The 4364-nt window shown below is 39.4% G+C and overlaps 1 non-coding gene across 1 annotated transcript; it reads left to right on the top strand.

Moving 5' to 3' along the window:
- Nucleotides 1-1198: 1198 nt before the first annotated feature.
- Nucleotides 1199-1304, top strand: LOC132620566 (small nucleolar RNA R71). The gene has a single exon (XR_009575009.1). It is a non-coding gene; the product is annotated as a small nucleolar RNA R71 (small nucleolar RNA).
- Nucleotides 1305-4364: the final 3060 nt, after the last annotated feature.

The raw sequence follows: 4364 nt of genomic DNA, 5'->3' as shown, positions 1-4364 counted from the left end.
GGGAAAATTCAGAGATAACTGCTTCAGCTGATCATAAAACTTCTCAAACTTAGCATCTTCTTTCTTCTTTACCAACCTCTGAGGAAAAGGAGGTTTAGATTTGAAAAGCTGTGTCAAAGGGCGGACAGCCCCTTTTACAGCCTGCTTGCTTGTGTCATCAGCTTCCTTCACCTTCTCTGGAATCTCAGCTACCTTCTTGTCACTAGGAATCTCATCAGTAATAATGGGTGCTTCAGACTGCACCTCATTCTCTTCATCTATCGGCTCAAGATCAATCACCTCCTCAGCAACCCCCTGTATTGTTTTACCACTTCTAGTAGTGATGGAAAATGCACGATCTATACCGCCTCCCCCATTCTTGGGATTTGGAATAGTGTCACTTGGAAGTCCTCCCTTTTTTGGAGGGTGCTGCTCTCTAGAAATATCCCTCATCTGCGACTCAAGCTTCTGAATAGCCGCTGTATGGGAACCCACTGTTTCTGTCAGCCCAGATAAAGTCCTTTCATACTTAGATTGATTTGCCAGAATCTTCTCAAGCATTGCTTCAACTTTCGAACTACCCTGCTCTGTTGACTGCCCTTTCGGTGGTATATAAGGATTGAAACTCTTGTTCTCAAAATTGTTGCTGTTGTTGCAGCTCCCTTGGTTCGCACCACCGTAATTATTGTTGTAGTTCCCAGAGTTGTTGTAAGCACCTTGACCTTGCTGAGGTCTCCATTGATTCTGATTCTAATTCTGATAGCCACCTTAGTAATTCTGTCTTTGATAACCCCCTTGAGAGTTATTAACATAATTGGCATCTTCAACCTGCATAGGTGGCCCATCAAGGAACGGACCATCTTTAGCATGGTACATCCCTTTTGGCAAAACTGCATCATCCTCACAAACATTTACCTTTTTGATTTGAGATTCATCAAACTTCTTCGTCAGTAAGGAAATATTTGTTGCAAGTTCTGCCAATGTTTGTTGGGTGTCTTGATTATCCTTCACTATATTCTGGATCATAGCACTACCATACGGCACCACATCAGCATTGTTTGAGTGCCAAGCCTGATTATGAGTTGTCAGCTTGTTAAGTATGGTGGTCACACGTCGAAAGGTCTTGTTCATAAAACACCCATCAGCTGCATTGTTAGCTACTGACTGTGTCACTGGATCTAACCCTCGGTAGAACTTCTCCATCAATATATTTTCCAGAAAACCATGATTCGGGCTCTTCTGCATATACTCCTTGAACCTCTCCCAGGCTTCATATAATTGTTCCCCCGGTCGCTGCTTGAATTCATATATCTTGTCACGAATCTCAGCCTTCTTGCTAGGGGGGTACCACTTTGTAAGAAAAGCAGCTACCATCTCTGCCCATGAAGTAATCAAATTTCGGGGCAGCTTCTCGAACCATTCCGCTAAGAAATATTTGAATAACCTCAACCGAATAGCATCTTGTGGGACATTGTTCTGGATATGATTAGTACACACATCCACAAAATTCTGCAAATGACGTTGAGGGTCATTCTCGGTAGAGTTTCGAAAGTATCCCTCAAGTTTCAACAGCTGGTATAGAGATGAGTCAATTTTCACAGTAGCAGCTCCAACTCGAGGTTGAACAATAGCAGATGCATAGTCTTCCTCTTGAGCAAGTTCAGCGAAAATATTCTCATCATCAGATTCATTCTCTTGATTGTTCAACCGATTCCCCTGATTACCAGCACGCTGATCCTGCTGATTTTGATTCATGTTCACCTGGTTTACACAGAGTAGCAAACAAGGTGTGATGGAATAAGCAAAAGACTTTAATCAAAGCAAACACTATTTAGTAATTTCAAAACCGTATTCCCCGGCAACGGCGCCAAAATTTGATACGCTCAAATTACACCTATTAATGGTATAACGCAGACGTTGTCAAATATAGTAACCCAACAAGGTTGGGGTCGAATCCCACAGGGAATATGGTGTGAAAAGGTTACTAAAGTCGTAGATGCTAAGTTCTAGGTCTAATGTCTTAATCCGATGATTTTGGTAAAAATTGGTTTTTCTATAACTAATTGTTAAACTATTGCTTTGGTGGAAATTTATGGTAAAAGAAACTAAGGTTGTGTCCCCGTTAGATAGAGTGTATGATCATGGGTATTGATCTTGATATACTTGTAATGGATCATTATATGAATGCACTAAACTCTATGTGAATCTCTACTATTTCCCAATAAATAAAGATTATATCTTTCTATGATTTTCCCAAATATAAGAAAGTGACTATGAAGAACGATTATTCATGCCAAGTAAATTCTTCTTATTCCTAACTGAATTTATTAAACAAAGTTTAAAGATTTGAGTTCTTGTTAATTATTCTTACCAACCCTAATTATTTTCCCAAATAAATTAGGGTTTATGGCTTTAATCAATGTTTGCAACCATTAATTATGATTGAAGAATGTAGAATAACTAAACCCTAATAATCCATTATTTGTATATCAATCACAAACCCAATCACAAAACACCAATCATTGGGTTCACAACCCTAGTAAGGGAATTAGTTACTCATGACAAAGAACAAGAAATAAGAAATTGAAGAATTCATAATTGCTTACTTTTGAATGAAATTAGACACGACATGGCGCAGTTACAGCTTACCGAGGACATGACCTTAGATAGGAGGGTTTGGAGGACCCATATTAGGGTAGAAGGCTAGTAGATAGTCTCATTACCCTGCCTTATTAATAGTCGCATTATCGTAGTATAATTTCTTGTGCTCTAATTTATGCTATTATGCTATTATCTGTTATTTCCTGTGCTTTGATTATTCTATGTTATCTGTGTCGCTTGCGTTACTTCATTTCCATATCGCTTTGAATCTCTTAGCCGTATCTGACCTCTTTTTATGTTTTTATTGAGTCGAGGGTCTCTCGGAAACAGCCATCCTACCTTGGTAGGAGTAAGGTCTGCGTACACTCTACCCTCCCCAGACCCCACGTTGTGGGATTTCACTGGGTTGTTGTTGTTGTTGTTGTTGTTGTTGTTACTTTTGAATGAAAGAGGAATTGATAATACTCGAATTGATGTTTGAATCTTCAAAAACTAGAGAGAAATATTTGTTCTAAGTCAAGAGAAAAAATTATAACAACTCATATCTATTAAAAACCCTACAATGACTATTTATAGGTTTTGGAAATATAAAAGTTTCAGATTTGCACTTTGGTCCCGTCACGATGAAATACGGTCCGTAAATCACTTTACGGACCGTAAAATGGTTTACGCCCAAGTCAGCTTCTCAGTTGTGTGCACTTCACTCTTCTGAAATACGGACCGTAAAGTGGTTTACGGTCCGTAAACTGCATGATCGTCTTTCACTTTGCCAAACTCAGACTTTCTGCCAGATGCTTGAATGACTAAATACGTGATGGAATACGGACCGTAAACTGAAATACGGTCTGTAAACTCAGCTCGTAAATCACCATCTTCTCAGCTTGACTTTCTGTTTCTGAGATCCTTTAATACGACCATGGAATACGGCCCGTATTGTACTTTACGGACCGTAAAGTGAGTTTACGACCTGGTTTTCCATCTTCAACTGTTGTCATGCCAACTCTGTTCCTTCTCCTGAAAAACACTAAAACCCACGTAAAATCACATGGACTTGCTTAAAAACAAGTAAAACTTATAGCGGAAAAGCATCGATTTGTGGCGTAAAATCACGCCACATCACCTACATCAATTGGTATTAGAGCAGGTGCTTTCTAAAAGGCTAACACCTAGAAAGAATCGGTGAAATGGCAGCCCCACCAAATATGAAAGAAGGTCAATCTTTCACCAGGCCACCCAGATTTAACGAAAAATACTATGGGTGGTGGAAGACGAGAATGTACGGCTTCATCATAGCTGAAGATTCAGAGTTGTGGGATATCATCTGTGATGGTCCCCATATTCCAGCACACACAAGTGAAGATGGTGTTAAAATCACTGCCAAAACAAGGAAAGAATACAATGATACTAACAGGAAGGCAATAGGGAAAAATTATAAAGCAAAGAAGATCCTCGTGTGTGGAATAAGACCTGATGAATACAATCGAGTCTTAGCTTGTTCAACTGCTAAAGAGATATGGGAAAATCTCTCCAAACTGCTCATGAAGGAACAAAGCATGTGAAAAACTCCAAGATCGACTTGCTCACCATAGAGTATGAGGCTTTTAAAATGAAGAAAAATGAATCTGTTCATGATATGCACACCAGATTCACCTCTATCATCAATGAGCTTCATTCTCTAGGAGAGGACATCACAACTACTAAACTGGTAAGTAAGTTGCTTGGTGTTTTGCCGAATTCTTGGGACAGCAAGGTAAAAGCTATTTCTGAAGCCCAAGATCTCACAA

The sequence above is a fragment of the Lycium barbarum genome, chromosome 11 (assembly GCF_019175385.1).
Source record: "Lycium barbarum isolate Lr01 chromosome 11, ASM1917538v2, whole genome shotgun sequence".
Classification (NCBI taxonomy): domain Eukaryota; kingdom Viridiplantae; phylum Streptophyta; class Magnoliopsida; order Solanales; family Solanaceae; genus Lycium; species Lycium barbarum.
The sequence above is the reverse complement of the archived record's forward strand: the minus strand, read 5'-3'. Positions and strand labels throughout refer to the sequence as shown.